At 39.6% G+C, this 14,760-nt stretch overlaps 1 protein-coding gene across 1 annotated transcript in view; it reads right to left on the bottom strand.

Moving 5' to 3' along the window:
* LOC127559427 (galectin-9B-like) overlaps positions 1-14,760 on the bottom strand; it is a 94,784-nt gene that overhangs the window by 27,649 nt on the left and 52,375 nt on the right. The window lies entirely within an intron of this gene.

Raw genomic sequence — 14,760 nt, 5'->3', positions numbered from 1 at the left:
CTTCCTTGCCACTACTCACCACCCTACCCACCCTCCCAATCATATAGAGAATCATGGTTTTCCATTCCTTAGTGACCTCCATACAGAGGATAGCCAATTGACGGTCTGGTATATTGTGCTAGGTATTCCCTTTGTGTATGAGCTGGATTAGAACACCACTGAAGTTCCTTCTAATTCTCATAGATGTTGCTTCTGTGGGAAATGTGTTTTCAGATCTCTTTAATCACTATTTCTCTCAGGAGAATAGCTTGACCCCACCCCACACAAGCTATAAAGCTTTCTTAGTAACCAAGGGAGATTATATATCGGATGGGAGGGAGAGTTATGATGCAATATTAGTTCCACAGAAACAGATAAGCCTTATAAATCAGTAATTGCATTGTCTCCTCAACAATTACAAATGACCTAAGAAGCCAATCATACATCCAGTAAGTACACAGAGAAGCAACTCCAAGAGGGCCTGGTATTAGAGTGCTCAGGGAAGGCTTCAGAGCCTTGAAGGAAGTTAAGGATTCTAAGAAGCAGAGATGAAAAGAGCCACTGATTGCAATTCTGTGGCTTTTCTCACATCGTGGTGTGTCTATTCAGGTTCTAAGAGACTGCTTGCTTCCGTGAACCTTGTAACCAGGGTCAACAGAGGTGGCCAAATTTCCAATGGGATACAGGTCATCCTGCTTCGCCCGTGTTGGCCTAGAGACAGCTAGGTGATCCCGTGAATAGAGCATTGAGGCTAGATACAAGAAGACTAGGTTCAGATCTTGACTCCTAGATATGTGATCCTGAGAAAGTCACTTAACTTCTGTCTGCCTCTATTTCCTCAACTATAAAATGAGGATAATAACAGCACCAACCATTCCAGGATTGTTGGAATGCTCAAAGAAAATAATATTTGTAAAGGACTTAGTACAGACCCTTAGTATAGTCACAGGGATTCCACCATTAACCAGGCCAGGGGACCCTTCCACCCCTTTCCTTAGGAAGAGGAGGAACACGAGCCCCTGTTTAGTTTTCATGGCTGTTGGTCCTGATGGACCAGAAAACCCCTCTCAGGTTTGGGGCAAGATGAGGAGCAAAAGGCCAAGCCTTGTGACAAAAAGAATCTTAACAGGGGCCCCAGATGTGGGAATCTCTGCTGATATGCAGAGGAAGCCCACAAGTCAGAGAACTAGAGGTTCAAGTTCCAATTTGGTGATTTACTGTGGCCAGCCTAGGGTGAGTCAGCCTTCGTTAGCCATAAAAGGAGGCTAATAGTAACCATAGGATTACTTGAGATTCATGTCTGCAAAGTGCTTCAGAAGTCTTAAAGCACCAGAGAGCCCCAGGTGTTTGAGTGGAGAGCCATTAAAGTGGACATTTTTGAAGTCATGAAATTAATGTCTTTACCATCTCCATTGGGCTGGAGAAAAGGGGGGCTATGGGCGTAGAATGTTGTATACACAGTCACTGTGAGTTAGTTTTACTTAATTGTCTTTCATCCTGTTGTAACAGAAGGCTGACTTTGCAGGGGAAGGAGGAATTGAGGCATATTTGGAAAAGATTCAGATGTAAAAACAAAAGGCACCAAGACAATTTTTTAGGAAAAAAAACCAATTTGGTTTTTTTTTAAATGACTTCTCAAGATTAACAAGTGAACTGAGTCTGATGAGCAAGATGGCTACAGAAGTCCTGCCTCCTGTCAGGAAATTCTCATGGTCCTAATTCACAGCACTCAGCAATCCCGGCCCATGCCCAGAGTGAATTTTGGGTCTAGTGGAATTTCTGAGGTCATCTCTCCTATCCCTTTCATTTTTAACAGATGAGCTAACTGGGGAGCAAGTGACTCCCTCACGTTCACACAGGGAGACAGAAATTGAGAAAAGAACAGAACTCACAACTTCAGACTCCTAATCCGATATTTTTTGTCCTACAAAACACACCCTTTAGTTTTGTAGTATTAAAAAAAGTTTGCATTATCTGTGGGGCCCAAAGTGTTGGGAAAAGCCCCTGGGGATGTCATCTTTGCAAGGGTAATCCTTGTGACATTGACCCATTCATCCATACTGATAACGGGAACAGAAGCAGCAGCTACAAGAAATTTTCTTCCATGGACATCCCAGGCTGGGGTCCTCCTGACCATCGGACCATGGATTTAAGGCTGGAGTCTGTGAACTTGTTCTTTTAAAAATTCTGATCACTGTATTTCAATACAACTGGTTTCCTTTATAATTCTAAGTATTTTATGTTAAGCATTTAAATACATGACTGAGAAAAAGTTCACGGGCGTCACCAAACTGTCCAAGGAGGCCATCACTGAGGTTAAGAATCCCTAAGTTAAGGCCAAGCTGGACTCCATGTTTTGCCCACAGTCACTCCGGTAGTCAGTAGCAGAGATGGACTCTGCCTTTACTCTTCCCTCGGATGAAAGAACTGCAAACCTTTCTCAGGTTTATTTAGAGGCTCTTGTTACATCCTCAAACTTAGGATGCTGCTTGTAGGATGAGTCAGTGGGAAAAACTGCAAACATCCCTCAGTCCTACAACACGGGCTCCAGCCCTCTGCCTTGGTAGGATGGGAACAATGAGAAAGAAGCGCTCACAGCATCGAAGGTACATCCAGGAGAGAGTTTGCAAAGCTGATCAAAGTGCTTGGGGGGGATTAAACAGAGGCAGCCATATCCAACAGTTAGCGAAGGAGTTAGTTCCCAAAAAGTGTGTTATACAAGCAAACAATAACAATAATAATAACAAAACAGGAAGGTTTTTTTTTAATAAAAAATATTTTTGGAGAAAGGATTCGGCAAGGCAGAAGTTACATCCCCCTGTGGGGAATAGAAAAGGTGAAGAACTTACAGGAATTATGAATTCTTTTTCTGTATTTTATTATTTCTGTGTTTCCCCTTTGACCTGTATATGTGCAGGCTCATATCTACTTGAGCCTTGGCCAGCTAGAAACATATTTACTTAACCTGAACTGATGACATTTATTGGTATTTGACATTTATCAATATTTAGTCTATTAGCTGGACTACTGTCTGCTTGATTAAGCCTGAAGGCCTGACTTTGTTTCCCAGAAATCAGGAGATTTCAGGGAAACAGAAACCTTCCATTCCAATCTCCCCAACTAGCAACAACCAATTAGATGCCTCCCCCTCCCCTTCTCAATGCTCTCTTACTTGTGATGTAATTTCTTATGTAAAAGCTATGTATCTCTACTACTTCTTTAGCCCTCCTACCGCGAGCTTATCTTGCGATGGGACGGCTCATCCTCCGGAGGTATTTCAATAAACAACTTTTCTGCCTTCTACTGAGGGATCTCTGAGTAGTCATTTTGGGTAAGGGTCTTCTACATCCCTCACAGATGGGGGCTCGTCCGGGATGGGGTCTTTGGGGGAGATGGCTATGTGCACCCCGAACAGGGACAGGCGCCCACGGAGTAGTTTTCTCCATGGTCTCTGGCTCTGGGTGAGCAGCCTCCCTCCCCTCTTAGACAACGACCCGAAGCAGGAATACTCAGTGGAACGTAGAATTGAAGATTGAAAGAAATAGAGTCCTTGTGGCCGGCATTTGCAGCCTGAAAAGAAACATATGTTCTCGAGGTAAAGCTCTTGGGAAGTCTGGGGGTTTATTGGCTGGGTCGAGGGAGACCCTGAGGGATTAGCCCTCTTAAATTTATTTTTGGTGTGGACTGCTGTTAACCCCAACGATAAAGGACTTTTCCTAAGGAGGCTCTCGGGTGGCTGTGGGGGCATGAGGGTAACATAGGGCCTCCGCCTGGGCATGAGGGTAACATAGGGCCTCCGCCAACACCTGGATTGGGTCCAGGGTGGTATAGAAGCAGTCCGAAAATTTGTATCAGGACGTTAGCTAGGGAATTCAAGACTGGAATGAACTTCCAGATATACAAGGGAAGAAAACTGGGAAGATGTATATCCCAGGATTATTTGGGTATATCAGACTTAAATCTGTATGTAAAAGGTGAAAATAGAGTTTTGTGAATGTCTTGTGTGTATGTCTGCTTTGCATTGCCTTTGTTCTGTGTTAAAAGTTAGAACGCTCATAAAAGATAAGAATTCAGCTCTGTGTTACAGGCTTAGAAAAATATCAGACTGAATTGTGGGAACTGGAATTCATTCAGAGTAGTAATTCTTTCAGAGTGGCTCAGAATGTATTGGTCTTAGAATTTGGGAACTAGTTTTGGGCTTCTCAAGAAAAGAAAATCTTTTTTTCTCTTTCTCTCCCTCTGTCTCTGGCAGTGGCTTTGCGGGAAGAGGGAAAGAAGGGGGAAAAATAAAAACATAGATTGAAAGTTTGGAAAGTTTTGCGAAAAATAGATGAACAGTGGCTATCACTCCTGTAAACAAGGAGCCTGTTATCAGGACTCAGCCAGAGAAAAGAATTCTCAAGGTAAAGCAAGGATTGGTGCTTAACTCTTTCCTGGTTACTAAAGAAAAGACATGGGAACAAAGTATCTAGGTAAATTTTAGGAAATTTCACAAACTGAAGTAAAATAACTTTAAATTGGTGTGTGTGTTAAGATTGGAAAATTTAAGATTGGAAATAAGAAACTGCAGATATTGGAAGGGAGTAATAAATATAGAGTAAGAGAGGTAAATAGTTGAACACAGGGGCATTCTGACCTGTTGGACCTGTGGACTAGGCATACTTCTAAAGAAAAAACATTTTTCAGGAAAAGAAAGAAAAATCATTATTAGTAAATTTGCCTTCATGGAATTAGAGAACAGAAAGTTTAAGAAGACTAAACTGGGTAATTGTTTGAAATATTTGATTAAGAGTTTTGGGAATTTACTGTATTTTAAAGAGGTACTATAATTTTGAAATTGAAATAAAATTAAAATTGGGGGAAATAATTTACTGTTGTCTTACACATGTTAGATTTATTCTGAGTATAAAATCTTAAGAATTTTTCGAATATTGTGGCCTTTACAACTGAAGAGAAAAACTTTTCTTTTTTTCTATTATTTGGTTGGACTTCAAATTGAAATATAGATTATTAAACAAAATGCCAGTAGCTTACCTTAGGGGGGGCTTGTGTTTGTATCTCCCTACTTAAATGGTATGTTGCTTTTTAAAAGTATTGAGTAATTTGTAAACTATATTATAAGTTTTATGAAATTTGATTCAAAATTAATTGTGAATCTTGAAGTTTAAAGTTTAAAAAAAAGATGATTTAAAGACAAGGGAAAAGAGATTGATTTACAAAAGCAATTAATAGTTTAAATAGAGCATCTAGTCGGAAGGATTTTTGGTTTAGGAGTGTTTAAAGTATGTAATAAATTTTGAGCAAGTAAGCATTGGGAAGAGAGAGAGACAGAGAGATGGGATAGGAGAATGAAGGTAATTTAAGAAGGATTGATTAGTAGAAACAAATGATTTCAAGAAGTCGTCAGTGGGAAAAAGAAGGAACTGGTTGGAAAGGGTAGTCACAGAGAGATGGCTGTGAGAAGGGATGTGTTTTTGTGGGAGGAGAGCAAGCGAGCAGCAGTGGAAAATGGCAGCCGCTTGGTTCCTTTGGCTGAAGAAAACAAACGGTTATTTAAAGAGACAAATTGTTCTTACAAGATGTTAATTGATTGAATATTTGTTTCTTTAGATACATAATGGTTATGAATATTAAAGAATATGATCAGAAATGTGGTATATAGTTTGAAAGGGTTATTTCAAAAAGTTTAATTGATGTTTTCAAGAACTTTTCAGATTCTTTTTATGTGAAAATAGGAAGTTTTAATTAACTGTATTGATGCCAATTATCTGAAATGGGACTTCAAGGATAATAGTTTTTGCCTTCTTCCTTTTGAAAATGTTTTTGTTGTGAACCATATGTAGTTTGGGATTTTTCTGTATATTGGGTATTTTAAAAGCAAAATGATTGGTATATTCAATTTATTCAAGATGCAACATCTACTTGAGTATATAAGAATTGTGTGAATTTTCTGGGATAAATTTCTGTTATTGATATAAGGTCATGGTAAATAACTGAGATTTAGTTGAAACTTTGGAGACGAAATTCTTTGGGCTTGTAATTAATGCTATTTGGAAGTTTTAAAGCTCCACTCTTTGATGTGCTGAAGATTGAGTTTTAACTACTTATATTATGTAATAGTTATGTTCTTGCATTTTTTCCTCCTGTGACTGATTTCTATGATCAGAACAATAGTTAATAAGAACTGTTAATGTAATTCAAATATGTCATACCTTGCCGTTTCCAATCTGGTTATATGTAATCATTATATCCTAAATACTTAGGCAAATAAGTATTTAGCCTGGTCATCTGTCTGTTACTGGATATTTGTGTTTTATTTTTAAAATATTTTTTTTAAATGATAAGAGGACAATTTACAATGGTCTGTGAAACCTAACTGCTATTTATTGGAACTATAGCTGTCTGCCTGTCCTGTGAAGCAAGCTTATTCCTTCACACAGGAACTGCTGGCCAATCTATACTGGCATCCCCACATGTTGTTGCAAGTCCAGACTGTTCTAACTTTGTTAGATTTAGTTTTTTGTTCTAGATTTTGGTCAAATTACAGATTATTGAATCTCTTCTGAGACATGGATCGGCACATCTGAAGCTTAGATTGACACCACACCCACACCCCTGCATGGATTGAGCACCTTCGCCCATTTCTCAGCCTGAAGCAGCAAAGATTGAGACCATCGCCAGTGCTCCTGATGTAATTTGAACTGGGAAATGGGAAAGTGGTTGATGAATTATTGTTAAAATTACAATTCTATTACTAGAGTTAGAAAAAATGCAAACATTACTGTGTGTTTAAGATTTGGGATGGAAATTATTAAAAATGGTAACTATTGCTGTTAAGGAAGTTATAATACGTTTATAATATCTATGTTCACTTCAGAATATGTAATTGTTTAAGGTATTTGATTTGATTTGATTTGATTTGATTTGATTGATTTTAGGAAACTCCTCCTGTACTAGACTGTTATGTATGTAGGAACTTTAATTCACTCTTGGGATTTATATGTGGATGGTTATTTGACTATTTACTTTTTTTTTTGGATGATTCCTTTCCATGAGGAAAAAAAAAGGAGAGGAAGATATAGGGAACTAGGGAAACTGGTGGATTTTTCTCAAAATACCTAAAAGAGTGGGAACCCTTAGTTTTCTTTCACTTTTGCCTTACGTACTTCTGCCCCACCCCCTATACCACCAGTTCAGATTGAATTGGAAGTCCTTAAACAATCCTTTTTTGTTTTTACTATGTTTTAGCTTTGAAACCCCTTATTCTGTGGAATTGCCCTGGCAGACTTAGTTTTGGGAACTATTCTGTTTTAAAGAAATCTCTAAGATAAAGACATTTGTCTTGGGACTGGCAATCACCAGCCCTGTAACCCCAGTTTCTTAACTGGTACCTCAGCATTTTTAATAACATTGCCCTTTTGAGATCAAGCCTCTAAAGTTTGGGGTTTGCCTGCCTTCATGTTCTAACTGTGCATGCTCTGATAGCTCTGCTCAGAAATCTGTATTCTAGTAGCAGCCCTGTCTGTCCCCTTGGGTGTGGACAGGTGGAGCTACACTAAGCCTCACCCTTCTCCCCTAAAGTGGGTTGCCCCTCTGAATGGGCAGCATGACTGTCTCGAGCCCTGCTACTCCCTTTATAAGCAGAAGCTGAGTTAAGTGCACAAATGACTGCAGACCACCTAACACAGTGAACTGTCCATCTCAAACTGGATTCTCTGGCTGAGATGAGGGCTTTTGTACTGCTGATAACTCTGGGGTTGTCAGGAAGAGACTTGTCCTTGCCATAAGTCCTTGCATTTTCTAGTTTCATTTTGACTTATTTGCCTCACATTGGATTGGTCAAAATTATGGTGCTGAGACCTTCCAGGTATCTTGGGGAGGTAATTCAATAATTCAAATATTCAGAAGAGTGTGTAATGTTGTGCCTCAGTTTCCCTAGATTGTCATCTTTATTTATCTTTGTATTTTTATGTTTGCCAAATGCCAATCTGTTCTGTGATAACTGTTTCTAAGATAGTTGATGGAAGCAATTTTTATGGTATGAACTTATTGCAATCAATGGTATTATCCTGTTGCTGCTTTGTCTATCCTGTATAATTACATTAGTAACCAGAATAGTTCAGTGGTCCCTATCAAAATATTGCATACAGAAGATGCTATTAAAATGATAATTCTTCAGAGAAAAGACTGAAATGTATTAAAGAGGGATGATCTTGATTGTGAACTTGATAAACAATGTATATATAGATATACTAACTGATTTTGAACAGTGTGTAAGTTCTTCATAGAAATATGATAAAAATCATTTACATGTTAGAAGGGGGGAGCTGTGGGGAATAGAAAAGGTGAAGAACTTACAGGAATGTATGAATTCTTTTTCTGTATTTTATTATTTCTGTGTTTCCCCTATGACCTGTATATGTGCAGGCTCATGTGTTTCCCCTATGACCTGTATATGTGCAGGCTCATATCTACTTGAGCCTTGGCCAGCTAGAAACATATTTACTTAACCTGAACTGATGACATTTATTGGTATTTGACATTTATCAATATTTAGTCTATTAGCTGGACCACTGTCTGCTTGATTAAGCCTGAAGGCCTGACTTTGTTTCCCAGAAATCAGGAGATTTCAGGGAAACAGAAACCTTCCATTCCAATCTCCCCAACTAGCAACAACCAATTAGATGCCTCCCCCTCCCCTTCTCAATGCTCTCTTACTTGTGATGTAATTTCTTATGTAAAAGCTATGTATCTCTACTACTTCTTTAGCCCTCCTACCACGAGCTTATCTTGCGATGGGACGGCTCATCCTCCGGAGGTTTTTCAATAAACAACTTTTCTGCCTTCTACTGAGGGATCTCTGAGTAGTCATTTTGGGTAAGGGTCTTCTACATCCCTCACACCCCTGGTTAATGCAAAGAATCCGGATTTGCTTTTTAGTCAGTAGAGGCAACTGTTTGAAGTTGAGAAGTCGATTAGGAGAGAGTGAAAAAAGCCGAGGAGACATGCAAGGCAGTGCCAGGAGCTACAACCTAGAAAAGGAAACAGACAAAAAACAGCCAATACACACGGACACAAACCGTCGGAGAGTTAGCGATCGTTGAAAAATAGTGGAAGTGGACATTAGAGAAATGTTAGCTTGGGATCTGCCCGAGTCCCTAGGAGAGATCGTGGTCTGGACAATGGACACTCTCCGGATCTAGGGAAATGGTATGATTTATTTGTGACCGCAAGGTACTGTATAGTTACCTTCCCCGTGGAGTATAATCTCCTCGAGGACGAAGCAATTTGGTTTGGTTTCTATATTCTCAGCATCTGACATACAGTAAGCACTTACTAAATACTTGGTGAATTAAACTGAACACGTATAGTATTGTGACAATCCATCAAAATAAACACCCCAAATATTCTCTTTATGGAGGGTGGGCAAATGAATATCAGCTGATACAGGGAAGCTCAACCAGGCTAACCAGCAGACCCTCAAACGAAACTTGTTAATGCTGACCTATCACTAATGTAGGTTTTTTAAAACCACATCCAACTTTTTGGCTCTTTCTTACCAAGATTTGGAAAATAAACAAGCTAAATGATGTCTTTTGAGATCGTGCCTGATCTTACATGATTAGCTTACAAGCCCTGACTCAGGAAATACAAAAGATCAGGAGATTTAGGGCTGGGAGGGACTTCAAGGTCATTTGCTCTAGGGATTCTCAGAACCCCACTAGGAACTAAATTCTGCTGGCTGTGCACAAAGTTTGGAAAATTACGTTACTGCAGTCAAAAGGAAATTTAGAAATAATTTTGTTTACTTTCAAAGCAACTTCTCCAGCATACATGATAGGACAGGCTCTGTATTTCATAAATAAGATTCTCCCAACCTTTACCTTGTAAAGAATTTGCTCAAAAACTGGGTTTCTATTACGGAAAAGAACTTCCCGGGGGCTGTCCTAGACTGTGCCCAAAGAAAGAACAAAAGAATCGTGGGAACTACAGAACTAATTCAAGCCCAGCTTATCTTACTGAGGACAGGCAACAGAGGCCCCAAGAGGAAGGGACGCTTTCAAATTCACAGTGGAAATATGTAGGAGAGGCAGGCTCTGAAGTCTCTGACTCCAAATATGGTGTTTTTTCCTTTTACTTATAACTCTTACTCACAACTAAAAACTAAATTCAAAAAGCCGAATGGGTAACGGGTAGAGTGTCACACCCGGCCTCAGAAAGGACTGAGTTCAAATCCTGCCTTAGATGCTAAATAAAATTCTCTATCATAAGATTTCCAAGTTCTAGCCAGGCTTTGGCTCATATACTTCAAGCAACACTCTTTGAATTAGTATCTTCAATGTCTGGCATATGCTTAAAATATAAGATCCTAGAGGACAGAGACTATATAAAGAAAGCACATGGTACTTAATAAATGCTTGCTTGTTAATATTACTACTGCTTATTAATGCTTATTGATTGATCGATAATAAAAGAACATGGAGCACTAATAGTGCAACATTGCACTCTTGGGATTTGCCTTTCATTTGGGAGAAGGGATTTAACTAGGTAAGCTTCCAAAATCCAAAAATAAAATCACATTAAGCTATCATCCTCAGAGAAAACGTGTTATTGTTGCTACCTTCCCTCTGCCCCAAAAGCTTAATGGATAAGGTCAAAGCCAATAGGAAAAAGGAAGCAGAGAGTTATCAGACAAGAGAGTTTGTCTGTGAAAGGGAAGCCAGTACAGGCAGAGAGAAGGCAGAAATAAAAGCCAGAACCCAGAGAAAACCACCATCTTTAAACCAAAGAGGAACTTTCATGATGAACCAATGATGGGAATGCTCCCTAAAACTGCCACAGCTGAAGGGGAAAGGTGCTGAGGGGGTGGGAACCCTTTTATGTGTGAGACACAAAACCATGATCAGAACACTTTCTGGAGTGGTCTTGGGTGGTGTATTTCAGTGGTCAAATGTGCCTAGGATATTGTGAAGTCTCAGACCAGATTGGGCAAAAAGACCATACCAATAAATCACCCTGAGGGTGCCTGAAAGGAGTTATCATTTTTTGTGATTTCCTTAAGGTACAATACCCAGAATGAAAAAATAGTAGAGAAAATTGGAAAGCCTGGGATTTCACTGTCTTGGGGAATTCCCATTGTAGAAAGTCCCTTCTCTGTTAAAACTCAGCCACTCCTCAGTAACTTAATTCACCTGGACCACAGAGAGTTTAAGTGACTTGCCCAGACTTAGCCAAAACTAAAATCGTGATCATAATTACCAGTATTTATGTAGTGCTTTCAGTTCTGCAAAGGATTTTATAAATGTTAACTGAATGATCCAGTCAGCTTTGTCAGATTGAGGACTTGTACATGTCTTCCTGATTCCAAAGCTAGTCCTCTGCCAGTTATTCTCCGTTGCCTTTCCCTGGTAATCAATGAAGTGATAATTCACTTCTATATTTGGGGGAAGGGAGGGTATTTGAAGGATCTCCAACTCTCGGGGTCTTGGGAACACCAAGTTTACATTATTGCTTTTTGATTTGAGGACTTCAATAATTCACTGAAAAATAAGAAAGCATCCATGTCTCAACTTGCCGGTTCAACTTTTTAAAAAACACGCTTTATTGCATGGAAATAAAAAATAAAAACATGAGTCAGGAGCTAGGGGAGAAGGTTGAAGGGAGGGAAGAATGGATACAGGACGTATGATGGGTGAGAAACGAGCACCCAACAGGACACACGCTATTCCTCCAAGAGGGGACGGAAGGTTCCCCTAAATTCTGGGTGGTAGTAGCGCCCTTTGGAGTAGCGATTCCGCCAGCGACTGGGGCCAAGCCGTGCTGCTATATTGACGTTTGGAGAGTGTGAAATGCCATCCAGGACAGTCACAAGCCAACAGGACAGCGGGTTGAGATGAGGACAAGGTGAAGGAAGACACGATAGAAAATGGAGTGGTAAAGAGAGAGATGTAACAGGCCAGATGTATGGAGAAATATACCCCAGGACAGACACCAATAGAAAAGAAAAAAGAAAAATGAGAATTAGAAGCTGGGCTTGGGAAAGCAGGAATCACAAACAGAAAGGTACTGATATTCACCCAGAAGCAGATATATTGGCATCTGGGTCCCTGGATTATGAAAACATTCCCTTTTAAAAGGATCTCTTCTTTTGTTTTAAATGAAAATCATTTAAAAATATTTCATTAACTATTTCCCAATTGTAAAGCAAAAAAGAATTTTAAACAATCATTTTTTTAAAAATTTGAATTTAAGGTCTCTTTTTGATGGAATTGCAATGCTACATCCCCAAATCACAGAACATTAGAAGTGGAAGGGACCTCAAGGGTCACAGGATCTAGAACTGGAAGGGATTTGGGGGCCATTTAGTGCAATCTCCTCATTTTACAGAGAAGTAAATTGAACTCTAAGAAGTCAAATTGAAATGTCTAAGATCTCATAAGATATCCTTGGTCTGTAAGTTATTTATAACCCATAAAGTCTCATCAAGAGAAATTGCCCATCTGTATTAATGGATGGATGTTTCACACAGAGGATAGATAATCTCTGTTATATCCAGAGTTTTATATATATGTGTATATATATATATAAATATATATAATTATATTATATATGTAATAATATATACAATTATTATATTATAATAAAGTATTATATATAATTATTACATTATATATAATAAAGTGTTATATATATATGTGTATATATATATATATAAAACAATAAAATATATATATAATCTCTGTTATACCCCAAACTGTTGTACCCAGTTTTGTGGGGTAATCTTACTCCTTTCAGAGTCTGGATTAGCAATCCATTCTTACCATGTTGCAGCTTTCATCTGTAATAAGAAGGGGGGGCATAAATAACCCCTTCCCCCACCCAAGTTCCTTGGAATAACCATATTCCTTCACACCAACAGCTCACTGGGGGCTGCCATTTTACCCTGAGTGTTCCCATCTCAGGATTGCCAATATATCTTTCACAAATGAGAATGCCCCAAAACATAAGTCTGTGTTTGAACCAATCATACCAGACAGCTTTCTGACATGGCTGCATTTGGAAACTATATTCTAAGCAGGTGGCCTGAAATGGGGCACCCTAAAAATTGAGGGGGCAGTATTTGCGCTTTGGGCATTTTAGGGACCTAATCTAAGGGATTTCTATATTGTATTTGAGAGTGTGTGTATATGTGTGTGTCCTGCAGTCACACAGAGGCAAGATGATATATAAATTTAGAACTGGAGGGGATCTAACTTCAAAAAATCTAGTTTTATTTATTTTTCCCCTGAGGCAATTAGAGTTAAGTGACTTGCCCAGCATCACACAACCAGGAAGTTTTAAGTTTTGAGGTCAAATTTGAACTCAGGTCCTCCTGACTTCAGGGCTGGTGCTCTGTCCACTGTACCACCTAGTAATTTTATTCATTTTACAGGAAAGAGGCCCAGCTGAGTTAAGTGACTTGCCCAAAATCACACAGGAATTTAAGCTTCTGCTTAATAGTTAAGTCTTCATGAAGTCTATGATCTGGGCTTTTTTCTGTGCTACAAATGGCCCTGGCTGCAAAGTCAGAAGATGCTGATGGGAATTCTGGCTCAGCTACTTACTGCTTGTATGAACTGAGCACGTGCAGGGCCCATGTTCTCTCCTGGCTTATATTTCCCCACCTGTGTGTTCCCCCCATATCTGTGACCCACCTTCTATGTCACACACAGGATAGGCTGGTAGAGTCTGACCTCAAAGCCAATCACCCAGGAGATCCCAGGTTGTGGTCTCATCTGTGACACCTCTGTGTGTGTGTGTGTGTGTGTGTGTGTGTGTGTGTGTGTGTGTGTATGTTCCAGGACTATCCTGAGGGGGAGGTGGGGAAAATGTGAAATGGCTTTAAATGAACCCAGAAGTTTGGGTGTTCCTCATTAGAGGTAGTTATTGTGTGAGCAAGCTCATCTAAGAAACATCCAATTTTTGTACAAAAATAATTTTTGAGTGGGGAGCAGAGGGGGTGTAAATAATGCTTCCTCATCTCTCACTCACCATTAAAATTTGTAAAAATCAATACTTTAGTGGAAGGAAATGCCATCCCTTAAATCCATCCCCTTCCTTTTTTATAGGTGAACACTGGAAACTGGCACGGGAAAGCCCTTAGGGAAAGGTGTTCACCTGGACTGATTTCCTTCCCCACAGCCCCCTTGCCATATAAATGAATTCCCTTTCTCAATGACCCCCATTGTAACTTTCTTTGAACAGGCTTCAGGTCTTAAGGGTAGGCACAGAAACCTGGGCAGAGGCCCTTGCTCTGGGGGATACTTACTCAGCCGATTTTCAGAAGTGGCCTGGGTGAGAGAGGCGCCGGTTCAGTTTGGGCAGTTTTTCCATCATTTCCATTAAGAGGGAAAAGCTGGGTCTTTCCTGCAGGTTGAAGGTCCAGCAAGTAGACAGGATCTCCTGCAACAGGAATAAACATTCGTTTATTCGTTCCACAAGCATTTGTGAAGCACTTATTAATTAGACAAGAAATGAGGCAAAGAATGGCTTCTCTTACCTAGTTAAAAAAATTTAGTCTGGGAGGGGAAGACCCCAAACAGAAACAATTAGTATTAATATTCATTCTTAGCCAGTCAAGGCCCAAACAATGGCCAAGTGGGGTTTGGTCGGGAACCCACGGTTGGTCAGTCAATGGGAATCAGTGTGAATTTGGCACAGTTGGGGGAAAGAAGGAGGGAAAGACTAAAAGAAAATATCCAGGCTCTACTTCTGAGCGAACATGTAGGATTGGATTCCATG

The sequence above is a fragment of the Antechinus flavipes genome, chromosome 4, assembly GCF_016432865.1.
Source record: "Antechinus flavipes isolate AdamAnt ecotype Samford, QLD, Australia chromosome 4, AdamAnt_v2, whole genome shotgun sequence".
In the NCBI taxonomy this organism is placed as follows: domain Eukaryota; kingdom Metazoa; phylum Chordata; class Mammalia; order Dasyuromorphia; family Dasyuridae; genus Antechinus; species Antechinus flavipes.
Note: the sequence above shows the minus strand (reverse complement) of the source record. Positions and strands in the feature narration are given on the sequence as shown.